The 23438-nt window shown below is 36.1% G+C and overlaps 1 protein-coding gene across 1 annotated transcript in view; it reads right to left on the bottom strand.

Moving 5' to 3' along the window:
* PAK5 (p21 (RAC1) activated kinase 5) overlaps nt 1-21964 on the bottom strand; it is a 386653-nt gene extending 364689 nt beyond the window's left edge. The window contains exons 1-2 of the mRNA XM_079126870.1: nt 21846-21964; nt 18651-18711 (exon numbers count right to left, since the gene is read on the bottom strand). The gene's annotated coding sequence lies outside the window, so the exon portion shown is untranslated. The remainder of the gene's footprint in view (nt 1-18650; nt 18712-21845) is intronic.
* Nucleotides 21965-23438: the final 1474 nt, after the last annotated feature.

The following is a 23438-nucleotide window of genomic DNA, read 5'->3' as shown; positions in this document are numbered from 1 at the left end:
AGGGAGTGATCAGTCGGGCTGAGGGATCCTGGAGATGGGGCTCAGTCAGTCCTGCCAGGGGTCCTACGGGGCCTGGCTGTTGTCTCAAAATGGCGGCAGCCACGTGTAATCAAACCTGCAGGTACTGTGACAGTGTACTTCCAGACAGCAGCAGACAGCTGGTGCTCCACTGGCAGTTGGCGATCAGTTTGCTGACTATTGTCAGAGGATCGGGAGGTGAACCTCATGTGTTGGGTGATGGATAGGAGTAAAGCAGGCGATGGACAGGCGAGAGGCAGGCAAATGGCGGATGATAGGTGCCTGACAGTGAGCAATCTGCACTCAAAAAAGGTGTCGATATGCTGGCAGTCTGCAGGTCATCACAGCAGACAAATGGGGTAAACACCAGGGAATCGATAAGCAGCAAAAACTGCTTTGCCGAGAAACAGATATCCTCTGCTTGAAACCAGAGTTACAGAGCGACAAGGAACACAGCCTCCCTCTAGTTTGCCATCTTGGATGTCCTCTGTGCCTTTTTAAATGGAGAAATTTGTAATTTTGATCAGATTCTAAAAGGAACATCCCCTTGCCCTGGTTTATTTCATCGACTTTTGAAACGTCATCTAAATTTGCATATAGCCCTCAGTTAGGCCATAGAACGTTCCCTTCTTCTGCTTTAGTTTGGAGTTGCATTTTTTTGTTTGTTTTGTTCAGTGAATTTTTGCTGCCTTCAAAATGGAACACACTTTCTTATTCTGAACAAGAAAAGCATTGAGGAAGACGTTACAATATCTGATGCAAATTATACTACGAAACTGTAGCGACAAAAACAGCATGGTACCAGCATCAAAACAGACGTGCAGACCAATGGACTAGAGTACAGAAGCAAACCCAAATACTTACAGCACTCTTATACTTGATAAAAGTGCCAGAAATGTATGTTGGAGAAAAGACAACCTTTTAAATAAATGGTCCTGGGGAAACTGGATGTCCATATGTAGAAGAAAGAAAATACATTCCTATCTTTCACCCTGCATAAAAGTAAATTAAAATGGATCAAAGACTTTGAAATTAGACCAGAAACCTTGAAACTGCTAGAAAACACAAGCTCAACACTCTATCATATAGGTGATGGAACTGATTTCCTCAACAAGACCCCTAAAGATTAAGAAATAAAACCAAGAATCAGTAAATGGTATGCTACCAAACTAAAAGGCTTTTGTACATCAAAGGAAATGATTAAGAGAGTGAAGGGAGAGCCTACAAAATTGGGAAAGAAATATTTGCCAACCACTCCTCTGACAGAAGATTAATATCCAGAATATATAAAGAACTCAAAAAACTCAACACCAAAGATACAAATAACCCAGTGAATAAATGGGCCAAAGAACTAAATAGAAATTTCTCAAAAGAGAAAATACAAATGGTCAAAAATACATGAAAACTGTTCAACATCTCCAGCAATCAAGGAAATGCAAATCAAAACTATACTAAGATTTTATGTCACCCCAATCAGAATGGCAATTATCAAGAACACAAACAATATAATGAATGCTGATGAGGATACTGGGCGAAAGGTACACTCATACATTGCTGGTGAGACTTCAGATTAGTAACAACCACTGTGGAAGAAAAACAAAATGGAACCTCCACGTGACCCAGATATCTTACTCCCCACCATTTATCCAAAAAAAGTAGAATCAGCATACTGTAGCAATACAGTCACTTCAATGTTTATAGAAGCACAATTAACAAGAGCCACATTATGGAATCAACTCAGATGCCCATCGACAAATGAATGGATCAAGAAAATATAGAATATATGTGCAATGGAGTTTCACTCAGCCATAAAGATAAATGAGATAATGGCATTTGCTGGTCCTGAATGAAAATTGAGAAAATCATGCTCAGTGAAATAAGCCAGATTCAGAAAAACAGGAGCCAAATGTTTTCTCTCCTATTTGGAAGCTAGAAAAATAAGGGAAAGAAGGTGGCAGGGGAGGAGATTGGACACCATAAAGATATGAGGTAGATCAATAGAGTGGAAGAAGGAGAATGAGATGGAGCAGGAAAGAAGGGCAAGGGGTAGAAATCTGGAATGCATTTAACAATAGATTGCTATATGCATGTATAAATGTACCAAAGAAAATTTCACATGTACGTATGTGTAGAAAATACCAATCAAAAAATAAATTAATTAAGGAGTGAAAGGAAGATCAATGGAGGAGAAGAGAGAGAATCGTGGGAGGGAAGAAAGGGGGGAAGCGGGAGCAAGGGGGACTGAAATGTACAAATTATTGGGTAAGCACAAGACAATAAAAAAAATTCCTCGCATGTATTCGATTGTTAAAATGAACGCAAATACTGTGTGTAATTATAATACTCTGATAAAAAATAAAATGTAGATTCTTTGGCATATAGGATACATGACTTCAACCTTGACTTCAACCTTGTGTTCTGTGTTCCAGCAACTACAACTATTCACAGTGTCAAGTTCACTCATACTTCCACCTTTGTATGTGTCACCAGCATCTTCTCCCAGCCTCTCACCCATCTGCTCATGAATAACCAATATTCATCATCAGGTTGGATTGTCCCCAAAGTTGATCGTATAAGTAGGACTTGAGTACAGTTTTTTTTTTTTTTTTTTTTTTTTTATGGGATTGATGCGGGGCATCAATAGTAGTGGAGTGGGGAAGTCAACAGAGAATAGAAGAAATCTAGTAGAGGAAGTGCTGTCAAATCAGATACCACACTGTCCTGCTAACAAACTCTAAAAGACAGCATAGCACAAGTTCAGAGTTCTCTCAACTGTCAAGACAGAAAACTGGGGTACTTATCCACCAACTCCTTGGAGTCACTGGTTCAAGGCTTCTCCTGGGGAGACTTCAGGCAGCAATTGGGTTTGTTCCAAAGTCAGAAAAATGTCCTCAGGTGGTGAGTCTTAGATGTTCCCAGTAAATTGCTCATAGCATGAGAGTGTTTTAGTCAGCTTTTTTGCTGTTGTGACTAAAGAACCTGACCAGAGTAATTTTAGGGAAGAAAAGCTTATCAGAGGGATCATGGTTTCAGAGGTCTTAGTCCATAGAAGACCAACTCCATTCCTTGGGGCCCAAGGTGAGGCTGAACATCATGGTGGAAGAGTGTGGTGGAGGGAAGCAGCTCACATGATTATCAGGAAGAAAAGAGAGAGGTCTCCACTTGCCAGATACAAATATATACCCCATAGCCATGTCCCCAGTGAACCACTACCTCCAGTCACACCCCAACTGCCTCCAGTTACCACTCAGTCAATCCTATCAGGGAGTAATTCAATGATTAGGTAAAGGCTATAATTCGCCCATTTTTCCTCCAGACTTTCTTGTATTGTTTCACATGTGAACTTTTGGGGGACATATCAGATCTAAACCATAACACTGAGCATTGAAAGAATATGGGCAGAGTAAAGTCCATTTTACAATAAAATTCCAAATGTACAGATTATTGGATAAGCAATAGACAGTAAAAAAAAATTCAGCATACTACAGAGATACAGCCACTTCAATGTTCATAGCTGCTCAATTCACAATAGTCAGATTGTGGAACCAACCTAGATGTCCTTCAATTGATGAATGGATAAAGAAACTGTGGTATATATATATACACAATGGAATATTACTCAGCTATAAAGAATAATAAAATTATGGCATTTGCAGGCAAATGGATGAAATTGGAGAATATCATGCTAAGTGAGATAAGCCACTCTCAAAAAACCAAAGGATGAATGATATCGCTGATAAGCGGATGACGACACATAATGGGGGGTGGGAGGGGGGCAAGAATGGACGAAGGAGGGACTGTATAGAGGGAAAAGAGGGGTGGGAGGGGTAGGGGGGAAGGAAAAAATAACAGAATGAATCAAACACCATTACCCTATGTAGATGTATGATTACGCAAATGGTATGTCTCTACTTCATGTACAGAGAAACAACATGTATCCCATTTGTTTACAATAAAGATAAATTAAAATTTAAAAAAATTCAAAGGAAGTTCTCAAGAGGTCTCTCTTTCTCACTTGAATTATATACACTTCCTATGTCCTCATAGGGCCCTGAAATATCCTCCATAAACATTTTAACTACACAACTGAGGACACATTTGTTAAGTAGATGCCGTGGGCCAGGTGTTGTCTTGGGCAATGTGGGTAGAGCAGTGAAGAAGTCAGGGATTGAATGATGGATTACAGGTGTGATAGTATCACACAACCTAGCAAATTGGTCCCTTGCCTGCTCTAGACCCAAACAATATCTTTTATATCTTAATTCTCAGCCATTACTTATTGGCACAGAGTGGATATTCAGCAAAAGTTTACTGAAGACTAGTGAATAAGTGAAGTATGTTCCTCAGGGTTTATTTGGGAACCATGAGCATTTGGAACATTTCCAAGTTGAACTGGCTATTTGAACTCTACCTGGGAAATCTTTGCTCTTGGCTGGGGGCATTGGCTGTCACTCAGACTGAATAATCTATACTGAATACTTTCTAATAGAATGTTCCTTTTCAGTAAACTTGAAGCAAGCCAACTTTGCAGCCAGAATCACTGCAATTGATCAGATGTAATTAAAAACAGGTCTAAAAGGCAACTTTTAATCCCAAAAGAAATTCCCAGTGCAAATCTTTAAGGCTCTCTACCCAAGTGAGGCAAAATCAGAACAGAATGAATCACTTCCTGACCTTTTGTTGAAATCAAGGACAGTATAATGTACAAAGCATTTTCTTTATCACACTATCTTGACACAATTGAATTTTTCTTAAAAAGGAATACAGCCAGGTTTTTTTTTTTTTTTTTTTTTTTTTTTGGTTAAGATCAAAAAGTTTAAAGATATGTTTTCAGATTCAAAAATGAAATTTCTTACATGTTTGTCTAGAAAACTTACTAGGAGTCACAAGTTCAAAGACAGTAAAGAAGAAAGGGAACTTAAATTATTTAGCAAATCTGACTGTGGTGTTTCCACCATTACTCATTTCTCTGGAAATGCCTTGTTATGCAAATTAACTTGATTCACTACTATGAGCAAGTGAGCCACCTATTGGTCATTGCTTATAATTACACCAGGATCCTGAAAAACGCAAGATAATAGGTTTTCTGAAGGACAAGATCTGGGCCTTTGTACTTTGACCAAGTTCTGATACCCACTGAAGTTTAAGAATCACAGCTATTGATCATGCATGATAAATGTTCTCAATTGGAGCCATCATTTTATATAGATCACTTATTAAAAAAATTCTAAAATCTGTGTGACTCCAAAATTTAATAAAAACACATTAATAAAATAAAATCAAAAGTATATACATTTGCCTACCCTCATCTACAGTTTCACTTTCCTGTTTCAATTACTGACAATCACTCACTGTTTGAAAGTATTAAATGGGAAATTACAGAAACAAACAATTCATAAGTTTTAAACTTCATGCTATTCTAACTGATGTGATGAAATTTTGCATCATCCCGATCAGTCCTGGGTGGAATCATCATTGTCCAGTGTACGCACATTGTGTACACTACCTGCCCATTAGTCATTTAGTAGCTGTGTCAATTATCATCTTGACTGTTGTAGTGTCAGAGAGCTTGTGTTCAAGTAACCCTTTTTGAGAGAGAGGCCATATTCACATAACTTGTATTAAATTATATTGCTATGATTTTTCTAATTTGTTATTTTTGTTAATATCGTACTATGCCTAATTTATCAATTAAACTTCATCACAGGTATATACGCACAGAGAAAAGAGTATATGGAGAGTTTGGTACTGTCTGTGGTTTCAGGCATCCACTATAGATCCTGGAATGTGCCCTCTGAGGATCAGAGGGTACTCAGGTATTGCAAAAACAAATGGAAGGGCTGGGGTGGTAGCTCATGGTAAAGTGCTTGCATGTGTGATGCACTGGGTTGTATCCTTAGCACCACATATAAATAAATAAAATAAAATTATTTAAAAAAACAAATGGAAACAATTTAAGTAATTTAAGTACCAGCCTGATGAGTAAATAATATTTCATTTTGTTTTAATGCATAAATAGCAATAATTGAATAGTGCAATAAATGTTCATGGGAAACCCGAAAATTATTCCCAGAATTGTGGTTTATCAAATATTGATCTAGGCCATCATTTCCATGAAGTTCAAGAACAGACAAAAGTAACATATGGTGATAAAAAGAATACAGATTACTTATTGAATTGATTGAAATGAGGTGTAAGACATCTTTCTTAGAGGATGCAAATGCTCTGTTTGGGTGATGTTACAACTGTAAAACCACTGCATTTTACACTTAAAAGCTCTACATTGCTCTGGATATAAATCTTACCTTAATAAATACGAGTGAAAAATACAAGATTTTGAATCAAGTGAAATATTCAAATAGCTTATTTGTTGTCTTGGAAATCCTGAAAGAAATCTATAAATTGTCCTTTGCCCTGTTTTTCAATCAATGCAGATGTATGTGTTTAAGTGTGGGCCTGTGCATAGTAGGATGTATCACAAGCATGCTAATAATCTGAAGTCAGAAAAGGTCTTGCAAAAATAAAAGTGGAGCGCAACTTGAATATTTTTGGACATGGGGTGGGATTAAAATTAGAGGCATTGATCCAAGTTCCAAATCCTCCTTCTTGAACCTGGAGAGTCTGAATAGCTAAAACATGGATGCCTGAGTCTCATCCTCCCAATAGTCAGAAGATAAGTTCTTTATTCCTGGTGAAAAGTAAGGTACATCACTTAGGTTTGGAAGGAATGCACAGCAAAAACTAGGGGTGGGCTGGACATAGTGGTACATGCTTGTAGACCCAGCTTTTAGGGAGGCTGAGGCAGGAGGATCACAATTTCAAGTTGAGCCTGGGCAACTTTAGTGATACCCTGTCTCAAAATAATAAATAAAAAGGGATGGGATGTTGCTAAGTGGTAGAGCACCTCTGGGTTCAATACCCAGTACTGGGGGTGTGGCAGCGGGGACAAGAGGTGGAAGGAAGGGTGAACTGATGAGTTCCCAGGTTTCAGATAGCAGTTTAAATGGACCAGAGAGTGGTGGGCATCTTACTACTAGTGAGATAATCACATACCTGGGGAAGGATAGGGTGGATAGATGGAGAGGTGGGGGGATTCTGGTACTAGAATCAAAGTTTGATTTATCACCAAAGTGGTTCCTTGATTTTCTCAAGGAAGCTTTGCCAGAACCCAAATCAAAAGCAGTTGCTATTCCACTGATAAACCAGAGGACTCCCTAAGACTAGGTGGAGGTTCATGTATTGGATTTTGCTCCTCTCTGGATAAATGTCTTTTATTATGAGAAAAGACAGATATCAAAGATACATATGTCATCGTAGAGATGGCAGGTAATATGCTGCCAGTTTTAGTGAACCATATCTGGTAACTGCAGTGACTGACAACCCTGGCTGTGTTGTAATAAGGAGATACTTCAACAAATACCACTGCCTGAACCCTAGTCAAGTAGATTCTGATCAAATAGGCCTATGAGGGGACTGGACAATTCTAGTACACAGCCAAGATGAATTTGAAGCAGTGTTTCTCAAAGACTAGCAGCCTGGGTATCCCCAGAGAATTTTTTTAGATGAGAAATTTCAAATCCACTCTAGATCTTCTGAAGCAGAAACTTGAGATGGGCCTCAGATATCCTTGTATCCATAAGCCCTCTAGGTGATTTCTTGGACATGAGATTATTTGCCCACTGAAAAAAAATTCACTTTTGGAATGTTTCAAGACACCATACTCTTCGATTCAGTTTTAGAATCCCTGGTTTTTCAGTCATTCCTTATTTTATATCATGGCATTGACTTTGACCTTAAGCAGAAATGGATTTATCATGCATTATATTTGAAGATTTCTATGTTCTGTAATTCTCCCTCCATTTCTTGAATCCTCTGCCTCTAAGCTTTTGTCCCTTCTGATATTTTCCCATTCATTCTCTTCCTGAATCTGCTTCTTTTGGCGAGGCCTGTCTTTATGTTCTTTTGTATCACGTCATTGTTCTGCAAGGCTTTATACTCATTTTCCAGCACAGTTTGACTGAACGCAGTGAGCAAATCTTATGCTCTTTATTTGTTCTTCCAGCTCATGGCTGGTTGACACCTCATCACTCAGTTTGGATGGGAAATGGCCTCAATCTTTTCCAGCTATTGCTAACGAAGATTATATCCAGGAGATATATATCATCTGTCATCTCTGATTTATTTTATCTTTTCACTCTGGTGATTTGCCAGTTATTTCAGCTACCCAATGTAATTATTCAAAAACTTCAAAGTTGTTTGCTTTGTAAACCAGAAAGTTTCCTCTAGGTCTTTCTGAATTTTATAATAAACTATAATTTGATTCCTTCTCCCAGCTAAGTATTCACCTCACTCCAGGCCTCTATTTCCTAGAGTAAGTGCTCCATGTTCTCCTTAAGTCTTGAATTTTTTTCCCCCTTTAAACTTCCAGAAGTTAATCAATCCAGAGGTTAGACTGCAGTTTCTTTTCACCGAGTTTAGCTTTGCCAAGGCTTTTGTTCGCTTCTGAAGTTTCAGAAGTTTCCTTGAAAATATTTGTCCCATTTCCATAGATCTCTTTCAACACCTTGTTCTGGTTGTTTGGTTTGGTTTCACTTGTTGACTTTTTTGTGTGTTTTATATATATTCTATATTTCCCAGTTTTCCCAAAACAACAACAATGACAAACATTTTCTATTAGCACTTCATGTATTCTTTTATTCCTCTTTGAAAAGACTGTTTGGAACCTTTATGCAGTCCATTCTTTAAGGAGATTTTTATTTTCTATCTTGCTGCTCATTCCCACCCCTCCCCACAAAAAAAGTCTTGTTGCTTTAACTTTCTCTTTATAATTGACAGTCTTTATTTACCTTTAAAGTTCTACAAGACTGTTGCACTTTCATTTGTTTTCTTCTCTTCATTTAAAGAAACATTCTCCTTAAGAAAAAGGCCAATGCTTAAGTTCAATCAGGTACTGTTATTAACTCATGAGGCTCTTTATGAAAATCAGACCTGGCCCACAGCCTACAGGGAACATAGTTTGCAGCATCAAAATCTGCTATTTAGATCTATTTAGTTTGGAGTACATATATGAAACACAGGATGGCTTTTCTGTAGGTTTTGGCTTCTGTATTTGTTGCTTCTTGCTTCATGGAGACTCAAATAGCTTCTTTTAATAAATCAAAACAACCCTTCAAGTACTTCTTACCTCAATTTCTGCATTTTCTGGAGATCTCTTCTTTTTCTCTGCCGAATAATTATCCTCATCCACTTGAGACTTCCATTCCAGGTGTCTCTTGTGTTCTCAATGACTTATTCCTCAATGACAGTAAAAAGATTTTCTTTGAAGGCATAAATTGACAAACTACAGCCTATGGACCAAATCTGGCTCATCACCTATTTTTATAAATAAAGTATCACTGGAATACAGCTGTCCCATTTATGTATTAACACATTCATGCTGTAAAGGCAGAGTTGAGTATTGTGGAAGATAATATGTGACTTGCCAAAGACAGTTACTATCTAGTCCTGAATACAAACAATTTGCAGACCTACCTCTGGAATTTTACCAATGTCAAATGCCATTTGCTTCAGTGAAGAGGGTTGACACCTTGCCAGGACATTCTGATTTCCTATATTCCTTCTTGGACTTGGTCTCAAGTGTAAGGAAATTTCCACAGAACCACGCTGGACACGGGAAATCACATAAGGGAATTTATTAAGCAAATAGTGTCTCCCTGTAGGGTAAGAGAGAAAACGAGAGGAAAAGAGAAAGGAAAAGAAAGGGCGTACGCTAGAGAGAGTGGAAAGCCAGGAGGATAGAGAAAAGTGTAGGACAGACAGAAGAAAGGGAAAAGATGGCGGGGAAGCTGCAGTAAAACAGTTGAATTCTGCAGGGCTAACAGGGGACCAATATCGGAGAAGGATACTTGCAAGCTGACTGATGAACCAATAGCTAGCTAGGATGTTCACAGATTGACAAGTGGTTGGGAGACGGGCAAAATGGCTGTACCTGATGGATGGGGGAGCAGCTTTATACATTACATCAAGTACTTCACATTCAGGTGTTTAACCAGTATGTTCATTTTATTCCTCATTTCAAGTGTAAGTTTTTCCAATGGGATGGCCATTGAGAAATGGTTTATTCTACCCTCTTTTCACCAAAAACCTTAACTATCTTTCTCCCCTCAAAGTATCAGAGCCTCATTTCCTCTAAGAAAACAGCACAATATTTATCCGTTGCCAAAACTGTCATGCTTAAAGTAAATACTTGCATTAGGTGGATACTAAAGAGAAAGAATATTCAACCCACATAATTGTTAATTTTCCACATTTCGTATCCATCTTTTGAAGCACACTATTATTCTGAGGCTATATAGAGATAAGTAGGCACTGCTATGAAAAATAAAGTGCAAAAATCCCAAAACATCAAAATATAATGTAAGGTATACTATGCTTATGATTTAGTATATTATAAAAATGGTGCTAATATGAGTGAAAGGATGTCTAGTCAAATAGAGGAAGGAGAAAGGGAGAGGGGGAAGAGAGGAAGGAAACAAGGGGACGATGAACTGTATGAGTTTGTTGGAATGAACCCAACTACTATATGCAACCATTAAGCTCTAATAAAAATAAATAAATTTAATAAATCGTCCTAATGATCTGTCTCTTCCTCAGTCTACTCCATTTGTAAGGTGACTTTTCCATTTCTCTAGAGATTTCCCCTCCCATTGACTCTGGACTGGCCTTGGGGTTGGCTCTGCTTAACAGAATAAGGCAAAAGTAAATTGCCAGTGTGAGCCTTGGCCCTCAGAGGCTTTGCGGTCTTCATTTCTAGATTCTGGCCACCACTAGGGGAGCACACCTGAGCTAACTTCCCAAAGCATGGGAGACCATGAGACAGAGAGCTGGATTTTCCAGGTCACAGTTGTCCCAGAGCAGTGATTTTCAAGCTGACCCACCAAGTTCTTATGAGGAATCTCAGCCCCAACCATCTGAACCATCTATACACTCTGCCAACACACGAGAAATAGTAAAATATTGTTGTTTAAAGCTACAAAATTGTGGGTAGTTTCTTTTGTCTTTGATTTTTCCTTACCAAATAGTAGACACATGGATAGGAGACACCCTATCCAGTTTCCTTGACTTTTCACTTCAGTTAATCTCTATTCAGACTGATGCAAATTATTAATAAAAGATTCAAGTATTTTCTTAAGGGACCTCTGCATTTTAACTAAGATTATAGATGTTAAATCTTTAAACAGATGCCTTCCTTAGTTAGGCCTGCCATAATGAAGTGCCAAAGATTGGATGTCTTAAGAGAGATTTATTTTCTCACAGTACTAGAGGTTGAGATCAAGGTGTCAATAGGGTTGATTTCTTCTTTGACTTGTAGGTAGCTATGTTTTACTTGTATCTTTACATGGTCTTCTCTCTCTTATGTCTGTGTCCAAATTGTATCCTCTTATTAAGGATACCAGTCATATTGGATTAGAGCCCAAGCTCATTTAATCCTCATTTTAACTTAATTTACCATTTCAAATGCCCTATCTCCAAATATAGTCACATTTTCAAGTATTGGGGATTTAGGCTCAACATATGAATTTTGGGGGAATATAATTTAGCTCATAACAGGGGCTTTAGTGAATGATATGCAGCAAAGTCAGAAGAAAGCTTCCAGAGTTGGGGTGTTCTGCAAGGCCAATAAATATGGAGAAAGGAGACTGGCTTAGAAACTTCCAACTCAAAGAAGCAAGTTTTCATTGAACAATTAATATTGCTTGGTCCTGGGCTGAGCATATATCTGTGATATTACATTTGTTCCTCATAGCAACTTTATTAGGTAGTTCCTAATCACCATTATCACATTTCCTAGGTTATATAGTAATAGAAGTGGCAGAGCTGAATTTTAAACTGCTTTATCTGACTCTAAAATTCATGCCTTTCCTTTAGCAAATACAAACAAGAATTGGTTCCAAATAGAGCTAAGTAATTAGAGGTTGCTTATGCATCTTAACCAGGAGCAAAATGCGGGGACTAGTTGAAGTCTATAAATAGAAAGTGAAGTCAGATGGGAAGAAACACCAGGGTATAATTTTCAAAAACTTCAAAAGCATTACATTCTCATAAATATATATGGAACATGTGTCAATTAATAGCAGAAATTCATTAATGCCAGAAACAACAGGATGGTAAAGCTGATTCAAAGAAGAGTTGAAAAGTCTGAAATGTACTGTCAGTAAAAGAATGTTAAAATAAGATTGATAATTAAATACAAAACTGGATAATGTACTAATGTTAACCTGTATAGATCATATACAAAACAGGATAATAAAGCAGTTTTCTTGCCCTGCAGAACAGAAATCATTTGCAATTTATCAATTTTCTAGAAGTTAACATTTAACATTACGATGTCTGAGCCCAAATGAATGATAGTGAATCAAAGGTACATTATGCTAAAAATGTTATGTCCAACATAGTAGTGACATAACAATGTGGTTACTTAAATTTCAAGTTAAATTAATGAAAAATTTAAAAGTTCAGTTACTTAGTTGCACTAGCCACACTCCAAGCACGCAATGGACACGTATGTCTAGTGGCTACCATATTAAATAGCTCACATACAAAACATTTCTGTCATCACAGAATATTCTGTGGACCATACTGCCTCAGAATATCAGACAAACCACAAACAGGTCCATTAAAGGATATTCCATGAAAGGATATTTCTATGAAAAAGCAAGATTTTTTCCTTTAGAGTAGAAGCCATGATTTTTAGGAACTTAGAATTTCACAAGAGTCATGAAAATTGAGATGTGTTGTAGGTGTTGGTAGCTAGTATACCAAAGTTTCTGTGTGTGTGTGTGTGTGTGAGTGTGTGTGTGTGTGTGTGTGTGTGTGTGTGTGTAGTTGCTGTTTTGTTTGTTTCTAATTTACTTTCCTGAACTTCTACTGTGGCCACCCCAATTTCAGAGCATCCTTATCATGTATGACTGGGATGCCATGTGGCCCTGATGCTGCCTACATATGAGCCTTTCTCTGTAAATGGCATCCTTTAGCTGCTGAACCCCAATATTGAAAAAGTATTGATCACCTCACAAATTTTAAATTTAATCCAATAATGTAATAATATGGTTATGTCATATACAAAATATATTCAAAGAAACATAAATAAAATGGCATTTTGAAATTTAGAATTATCTATTTAAAAGAACAAATCTCTAAAGAAAATTTACATCCTTTCTTTTACTGCCTAAAATCTAATTTTATTATTGTTCCCATATGGAGTTTTATCTTAATTTGTTTTACATATGAAAGTTTTTATTATTCTACATTCTTGGAAGCACCAAAAATATGCAGAATGAATTAAAGATCATAAAGGTTGAAATGTTAAAACACGTATCAAAATAACATTGCAATTATTAGTAACTCACAATTGATAAAAGCACTATAAACCTTTTATAAATTTTGGTAACTAATAAGTATTATACATAATTGTAAAACTTTATTGCAAATACATCTTAGTGAGCTAAATGAGACTTTTTCCCAGCTCACATACTTGAGGATAATAAAAGGTCATTAATATTTCTTTACTTCTAAAAGGTCATGAATTGATCATGAATTCTACTTCTAGTCTTTAAAAGAATGTATAGTTTCTGTAAAAGCTTGTTTTCATACACAAGTACATAGAATTGGAAGGAGTATTTTTAATAATAATGGAATTCAATTATTTGAACTTTCCAAATGTGTCAAAATCACATTGTCATCTATCATAAAAATCTTTTAATGATCATGATAGCTATGAGTTTGATTAAGCCCTCCTTCATTTCTCTTAAAAGTTCATGATTAGAAATTGTCAATCTTGCAAACAGGTTTCTATCCCAACACTGAAATTATTTAATATCTCAATTTCTAAGAGGAGTAACAAAAAGATATTACCAAAAATAATCAAATACTATTAACTAAGTATATTATTTTTCCAATAAGAATTATACTCTGAAAAGTTTTGGAAAATCAAAATATTGCTAATTTCTATAAACTTGCAAATAGAACGTTCTTATAAAATGTCTCAAGGTATCACATACCTTAAGTACATTTTTTTGACATCAAAATCTCAGAATTTTAAATCAACAAGTAAAAAAGTTTTATGAATGACATAATTGGTAAAGTCAGACATGATTTTAGAATACATTTTTAGTAGAACATTACTTATCAATACAATATGCTATGATGCACATGGAACATCCATTTTATAGAGTACATCTTATAAGGCGTATTACTGAAAACATGATAAAGATTCAATTCTATGGCAAGTTATAAAAACAAAATAATAAATCAAAATGCTACTTCTAGTTACTTAATTTGTATTTATTAGATATAGGTAAAATGATAAATTTATTTGTAAAACAAGGCATATGACTAAAGCATGGTGTTTCTTTGTAATATATATATTCAAATGTGTGCTTATTTGTGTGTGTGTATGTTTTAATCTACTGTTCTGTTTCTGAGAATAAGACATGCATTACAAATTAGAAAAACTTTCCTAAATTATCTTTGATATCATGATCAAATTTTATGTAAGTAATTTAAAAGAAAAGCATAAACTGATAAAAACAAATTGCTTTGACAGCCAGTGTGCACTTTAATTTTAATTTTTTTTAAGTGTAAGAAAACAATGTGACATTTATAAGATGAAATGAGATAAGGTCACTGTAATCAAGATAAATGCCTAATGATATTAGACTTGAGTTCTTTTATTTAATAACCAATGTGAAAAAAACTCTCATGAAACTTTATAAATGAATTAGAATCAACAACTTGTCCTCTTTTATTTATTCAGTGGTTGTTTTTCTTTCATTTTCCAGGAATGAAGATTAACAATAGACCAAACATTGTTTAACGGACTAAAATTCCTTAAATAAAGGAAATTGGTATTTTAGTTTTCAGTATTTCTTATGATTGCAGTGCTTCATTCCCACGGAATCTACCTCAAGAGGGATTACTTCTTTGATTGTATTCAGGAATTTAGAAGGTTTGATCACTCATTCTCACTTCTTCACTCTATATATGAATTAAGAAATATTTAGAGATAAATGGTAATGAATTCTGAGGTAAACAAAAGTGGTATCTAGAAGGAAATGCATACTAAGTGTATATAATATGTATGGTAAATTGTATGTATTAAAATGTACATCAAGAAAAAAGGTGGCCACAAAAATAAAAGTGAGCTTAGCATTTGTTATGGTTTGGAGATGAGGTGTCCCCACAAAGCTCCTCTGTCAATGCAGGAAAATTCAGAGGTAAAATGATTAGGTAATGAGAATTGTAACTAATCAGTCATCCTAATTTGAATGGACTAAATGGGTGGTAACTATAGGTAGGTGGGGTATGGCAGGAAGAGGTGAGTCACTGGGGGCTGCCTTTGGGTTTTATATTTTGTCCTTGATGCCTAGATCCCTCTTTCTTTGCTTCTTGGTCACCATGAACTGCGTAGCTTTCCTCTGTCATGCCCTTCTGCCATGAAATTCTGCCTCATCTGAGGCCCAGAGTGATGAAGTTGGCCCATCGTTGACTGAACCTCTAAAACTTGTGAGCAGATGAAAATTTTCCTCCTCTAAGTTGTTCTTGTCAGGAATTTTGGTCATAGTGATGAAGTGCTGACTTATAGCAATCAAATAAAGAACATGGAAAAAATAACAGGAGAGTAAATCCAATAAACCAAGGACAAAGAAATATTAAGATAATGGCAGAAATCTATGAAATTGTGAATAATCCAAATAACAATAAGCAGCAATAATTAAGTAAAACCAGAAGCTAGTTCTTTTAAATGCTTAATAAGAAAAATTTCTGGTGAGACTGGGGGAAAAAGAGGAATTCGCAAATAACCAAATACATAAAGGAGAAAGATTATACAGTCAACAAAAAGTTTAAAGAAAAAGAATATTCTGAATTACTCCATCTGTGTATCTGAATACCTGGAGGGAATGAATAAGTCCTTAGAAAAATATAATCCGTAAACATAATTAAAGGAAACAGAACTTAAGTGAACCAGTAAGAATTAACGCAATTAAAGGGATCATCAATGATCTTCTCTTCCAAAAACCCCATATCCAATTGTTTTTATGAATATGACCTCCCAAATATTTAAGCAATGGTTAATTCCTATCATTTGCCACTTTCTCTAGAAATTAGGAAAGAAGAAAAGGCTGCCTGTCTGTAATTGGTCAGAGTTTAAAAGTGACTACAACACTCGGGCATTATAAAGAGAATTTAAAGAAGGGAAGTGATCTGAGTTGGTTTACAGCTCAAGAAGGTCAGTCTTCCTGCTCTTTGGGACATGGACTGGGTGAAGTTTAAATTGCAAGCAGGAGGAGGACAAGTCAGGAGAATGTTGCAATGGTCATGGTGAGAGGTGGTGGAAACTTAAACTAAGAAAATAGCAGTGGCAGTGGCAGAGATGGATTAGAGAACTTTTAAGGAATCAGAATTAGCAGGTCTTAATAACTGGTTAACCACGAGAAGTGATGGTGAAGGAGACTTCAAGAGGACTGCTAGATTTCTGGCCCAGGAGATCAAGATCAAGGGAAGGAGTCACAGTTTCATTAACCAGGTAGGAGAAAGAGGCAGTAATCAGAAGAGGAGGCTACTGTTAACCAGAGTTAGAACTAAAGGAAGAGGAACAGCTTTGGTGATTTTGAGATACCATAAGCTTCCACAAAAGCAGATGTCTGGTAAGCAGAGGAATATAAGGATTCACAAGAGAAAAATCTGAGCCAAAGATCTGGAAATTTTTAGCATATAGCAAGTAATGAAAGCCATAGGCATAGATGAAATATATCCATGGAGACCATGTGGAGAGCAAGAAAGAAAAGGGGATGTTAGGAGACATTTCCAATGCTCTTCCTGTCTCTTCTGCCAACATTTGCACCACCCATCTGAAGCTATTCTTTCAATGGAACATGAAACATGGTGGTCCCTGCGGTGGGCACCCGGAAATCCCATTGAATTAATGCCCCAAGGAAAAGTCCTCAGTCCCTGAAGATTGGCAGTTGGTAGGCAGATACTACAGATGGAGACTGCAGCTTCTTTTCTGCTCAGTTTGGACAGTTCTGTGCTGCTGCTACATGTCTCTTAGAGCCCACAGTGGGATGGAGCTCCAATTGCTTATAACAAACCTTTTACTGATTAGACATCTTTTATCAGCTTTTTCCTTCCTTGATGCACTTTCTCACACCCCTAACATTGTTTCCTGGGGTCAACTCTGAAAATAAATCACCTACACTTGAATTTTTATCTTGGGGAAACTGAAACAGAAGAGAAATGCCAAGAAATGCCAAGAAGCGAGGGGAACTGCAAAGACAGGGTATAAAGGAAATTGAGAGAAGAGTCTGATGTTATGGAAGCAAAAGGGAAAAGAATTTCAAAATGGACGGGATACAAACTTTGTATGAGGTACCTGGTGAAATCTTTGTAGACAGAAATTAGAAGTGTGGTCACCAGGGGTAAGCTTACGGGAAATGAAAGTTGTTTAGTGGGTATAGAATTTCAGTTTTCCAAGATGAAAAAATTTTGGAGATTGAGTACTCAAAATGTGAATGTACTTAACACAACCAATAGTATGTTTAAAAATGGTTAAGAAAAAGAGAAAATTGAATGAAATAAAAATCACTGCTACTCCTAGATCAAGCCACGGCCTAGATCTACCAACATCTCAGTGGCATGTCCAACAATTATTAAAAGTTTGTTTGAATTATCTTCTGTTTCTTACCATTCAAAAACTCATGATTAATATCTTAGACTTAACTGAAAATCTGATTTTTAATTCCCACCAGTTGGGCAACCAGAGACAAATCATATCTTTTCCTTGGGTCTGAGCCTTGTAAAATGATTACAATGGACTTGATAATACCTAAGTCTATGCCTCTTCTACCATTCCAAGATTCTGACCCCAAAATAAATAATTATATTACTTGCTTTCAGATTGTCAAATTAATATATAGCTAAATTAATTAATTTACATTATATACTCAATTTGCTCAAATATCATTCTGAAATGATGGACTCAACAGATAAGAAAGAAAACAAAAGGAAGGAATAATAATTATTCACCATAATTTTTAAGAAAATATGAACAACAGATAAGTTACTAAAAGTAAAAGTTATTCATTCTTTCTAAATAGTTGAGGGTAAATTTTCTTTTGTGCATCTTACCACAATTAAAAATTTTAACAATGTAATAAAAAGGAGAGAGGATAACAAATGATGTCAAATGCTTTTTCTAAAGCTGAGAAATGAAAGAAATATATGAACTTGACAAAATTGGGGTGCAGATGAACTTAGAGAATTCATTGTAATGACGGTGGTACAAGCAAGTGACTGAGATGTGCTTGGGTGAGATTAGCATATATGTAGAAAAGCAAGAAAAAAATCAGACTAATCTTAACTACTCTGGTACTGCTGTGAGCAAAATAAAAATAAAACTTCTCTCCAGTTACGGAGAACCCAGTTATATTGATCTATGTGGCATTTGGTTATTTATTCATCCATTTTACAGTAGAGAGATAGAGAGAGAGGAGTGAACCAGGTATGGTGACTGCACTTAACTTCTTACAGTGTAGCATTCCAGTGAGGGGAATAAAGAAGAAACAAATACTCACAAAAACTGACAACCCAGGCAGACATGGTGGCACATGCCTGTAATCCCAACTGCTCCAGAGGCTGAAGTAAAGAATTGCAAGTTCAAAGTCAGCTTTAGTAACTTAGGGAGACCCTAAGCAACTTAGCAAAGACCTTGTCTCTAAATAAAATATAAAAAGGGCTAGGCATGTGGCTCAGTGGTTAAGTGCTCCTGGGTTCAATCCCTGGACAACACCACCAACAACAAACTTTTAACACAAACACTCAAAAGGGAGTAGCACCTGTAACATTGCTTTAAGAACCAAAGAACTGTGAGAGAATAGAAATGCAAATGGACACATGCAGGAAGACAAAGACAACCACAATGATGCAGGAAGACAGGCAGGAGTTATGCTAAGGGTGGGGAAGAGGAGGAAGAGGTTAGAGGAGGAAACTGCATGTCTGTAAGAAGCCAACCTGCACGCCTATAAACTTAAGTGGTTTCATCATGTTTTACACCTAAGAAATTAATAGTGGTTCTAAGTGACATACAAAAATAATTTTCAACCCCAAAGTTGGAGGAGGTAGGATTTTTCTCACTATGAACATCTCTAGATTAAGCCCACATCATTCTTGTCACATAAAAGGGAAATGCTTTGAAGACCAACTGCTGTGAATTTAGCTCTTTCATTTTATGTTATTTTTACACAGTCTAATTACCTTAAAAGCTAATGATCCAATGAATTTGTATTCTTCTCTCCGCTCTTATTGTGTATTTATACCACATTTTCTTTTTCCATTCACCTGTTGAAGTGCACCTAGACTGGTTCCATGCTTAGCTATTGTGAATTGAGCTTCTATAAACATTGAAGGGAAGGAGGGGAAGGGGAGCAGGAAAGACAGTAGAATAAATTGGACATAACTTTCCTACATTCATATATGAATACATGACCATAAAACTCCTCATCTGTACCATCACAAGAATGAAATCCCAAATAGAGTAAGTTACACACCTTGTATGTATAATATGCCAAAATATATTCTACTGTCATATATATCTAAAAACAACAAATAATGATAATAAAGCTAATGAGCCTGTTATCAGAACAATGGTAAGGTACTAAAATGTTTACCACTAAGCCACAAGCATAGGTTTTGCCTGTGCATTTTTAAAAACTTGATTTTAAAATGTCCTTTTAAAAATAAAAACAAATTAAAATGCAAAGGCCCTTTCTCAGTGCTAAATTAATTTCCAAAAGTGGTTGATCATATCAAGGCTGTATCTGAATAAATAAATTGCTTAAAAAGCTCATTTTGGTCTGGATTTTGAATTCTTAAAATTGGTCCTGTATACATACAAATCAGTTTCTAATGAAAACCTTTAAAGGATGCATGGAGCCTTGCAATACTACTTAATTATAAAAAAGGAACCCACTACTGATTCATGCAACAATATAGTTGCATTTTATGTACATTGCAACAAAGGAAAAAAGAGACCCAGAATAGTGTATACTGCATAATTCCAACTTATATAAGATGTAGAGCATTCCAAACTAATCAGCAGTGATTGAATTTAGAAGGGTTGCTTCTGGGAGACAGAAATTGACTGGGAGAAGCATGACAGAATTTTCTGGAATGACGACAATGTTCAGTATCTTGTTATACAGCTATATCCAACTGTTGAAATGCATTGAACTTAATGTTTAAGAACTGCATCTCTCTTTTTATATAAATTAAGCCTTGATAAAAAAAAATTCAGGCACTCACAAATAATTTGTCATTTTGATTATAAAGAATAAAGTTGATTTTGCAACCACTCAGTTATTCACATATGTACAGTAAATGGTGATTGATTCACAGGGACAATGACTCAATTTTGTGATAAAATACACTCTCATCCTTCCCCATACATATATATGTGAAATTTTGTAGAAAATCAAATAGATGTATAAAAGTATGGGTAAATAACTGTAGCAGAGCGAACTGGTCCATTGCACACATAAAACCTTATAATGCTTATAGACATCAGATGAAGATTAAAATGCTCATGTCAATCATTAGTTGCTATGTTTCTTTGGAAACTTACCTTTTTAACATGGTGCTTAGTGTTAAGTGCCTGGTTGAGTCTCTGGGCTAGTGACTTTCTTCTTCACTTTGTAAAGCCCATCAATTTATCTATTTTACATATACAATTTCACTTGGGAAAGAGATATTGTGGCTAAAACAATATTGAATTTCGCTGGAGAAACTCAAACATTAATTCTTTTGAGTCAGGACAAAAGATTATGTTTTGAAGATTTCTCTAGTAATGAATTGTAGGTAATAGTGTAGTGGGCTCGGCTAACTCTCTACATTGTATTTATCAATCCATTTTGTCCAGTGGGTCCCTTCTAAAAATGCTAACTGCAACTCAAATTCTTAAGAAGTTGCTACATTTCTTGCTAAAAATACTGACTAAAAATGATGTTATAGTCATAAACTATGTTATGACTATATATGGGGGATAAGTTTTCTCATAAGATGGATAATCAGTGTCACTAGAAAATAACAGGGTTTTGCATGTGTTTTTAGATACTCTTTCTTGAAAAGTGACTTGCAGTTACTAGTGTCCGAATCTTAGTACTGATGTGGCTTTGGATGTAGGAGGATTAGAATCATTTTGGACCAATTTTACAATAAAAATCAATTTACTAAATATAAACAAATGATAAAGTTAGAGCTTCTCTTTTCAAAGTAGAATTGGAAAACCTGGAGTCTACTTAACTTGGTTTCTGCATCATTTTCTGCAGCGCTCCCCAAGGTACCAAAATGTAAACTCAGAAACCACACAAAGACAGTGATTTTGAGCAGTGTTTATTAGTGAGTTGACCTTTTGCTCTCAATGGGACACTGGATGATGTCCAGAGACAATTTAGATTGCTAAGTTTGTAAAGAAGATGGGCTACTGGCATCTACTGTATAGAGGCTGGGGATGCTGCTAAAATCCCACAATGCACAGGCAAGTCCCCACAAAAAAGAATTTCTGGATCCAAAGACTGAGACAATTCGATTTGGAGCAAGATTAAAAGAGATGCAAACACTCTTAGTTATGATTGATTGCATTTCTGAGACTGAACTAATCAAAATTCACATTGATATTTTACTCCATTATGAGGTCAAGATACAGAGCTTGTTTCTGATGGTTACATTTCTAAGCAGTTGCTTATCCCATCTGTACTCTGCCTTTTACTACTTACCTAGATCTAATTAGTAAGAACAGTGTAAGGCATGTTCCCAGTGTACTCGATGGGATCTTGACATATTTCAACTTCACTTTCTCCTCGAACCAGGGATCCAAAGTACCAACTTCACTGCCCAACTCTAAAGCAAAAGAAAACACTTGACCATTTTCAGAAAAGGCAGATGGAATTATAGCTTAACTCATAAGTATGCTACCATGAAACCCATGCTGTAGTTAACAAAACTGAGCTGAAATCTTCCATTAAAATGTTTTGCCTAGAGATGGATAATAATACATCTCTGCACAGAAAACAAAAAAATATATGCACATCACTTAGGATAACAGACCTCAGTAAACATTTCCATCAGGTTTTATTGTTAGGAAAAATAATCTACCCCACTACACAGGAAATTAAGCAATAATTAATGGGAAACAAGAGAATAGATTATTAACACTTTTTCAGTATAAAAGCAATCAAACCTCCTTGCAAGTCTCATATATTACATTTCAAAGAAAGACAATTTTAAAATTCATCATATTGGAACTTGACTAGTTAGAAAACTAATTTGCAATGACACCTTTCAGTCTAAAGATACAATGGTACTGGCAAATCTTCAAGTTCTGATTATTGCAAGTGTGATTCATTCACCCACATAGAAGCTTGCTCTGTCAGTTACTGCTGCAAGAAACAACCCCAGTCTTAATGACTTAAAAGCAATGATCAGTATTTAGTTCGTGACTCACTGAGTCAGCAGTTTAGGGTAGACTCAGCTTGAGGATTATTCACCTATAGGCAACAGTAGATCAACTGGATGGCTCTGCTTGTGTGGTTGACTAGTTGTTGACTGGTACAAAGTGGGTACTACTGAGTCATCAACCACCAGGCTATTCCTGGTTGTTTACACAAAGAGGCAAGGAGCCCATCAAACAGCAGGAGCACATTAGACCTCTTACAGCCTATCATGAAACCCTTGCAAATTTTTTTGTCATACACAACAAAACAAGTTAAAGTCCATCTCTGATTCAAGAGGTTCTACTAATTAACAGGAGGTGCTGCAAAGTCACATTGCAAAATGTATTAATGCGAGGCCAAGTGGAGAATTGAGGTCATTTTTGAATCAATATACCATATTCACTCAGCATGTTGCTGCCACCTTTACTTTGATGAGATCAACCTTCTGTGGAGTAACTACCAGAAGGGCATTTGAAAATGCATTGAATGCCCAAATGAGTAAGAGTTGAACCAATGAGAGACTAGAGATGGAAAGCAGCTTGCAGATAAATTATTTTCTCTTCCTCCCCCTTGATAACCTTGTCAACCTTAATAATATACAGAGAAAGATTCTCCAAAGATTAAATTTATTCAGTAATATCATTGCAATGGGAATATGCGTGTCATAGTAAACTATGAACACATTCCAAGAGGTTGAGACAAGGGGAAGTTTTTAAAGACAAAATGAGGAGGCTTATGGCAAATATTTTGAAACAATAATCTTTGGCTACAGAGATCAATGAGAAGGGTGGCATCAGGCCAAAATTTAACAGACAGCTGTTGGGCAGATGTTCTTGTGAAAGTGTTTTCTTTTTGTGTGTGTGTGTGTGTGTGTGT

The sequence above is a fragment of the Sciurus vulgaris genome (genome assembly GCF_902686455.1).
Source record: "Sciurus vulgaris genome assembly, chromosome: 2".
In the NCBI taxonomy this organism is placed as follows: domain Eukaryota; kingdom Metazoa; phylum Chordata; class Mammalia; order Rodentia; family Sciuridae; genus Sciurus; species Sciurus vulgaris.
This window is presented reverse-complemented; position numbering and strand designations above follow the sequence as displayed.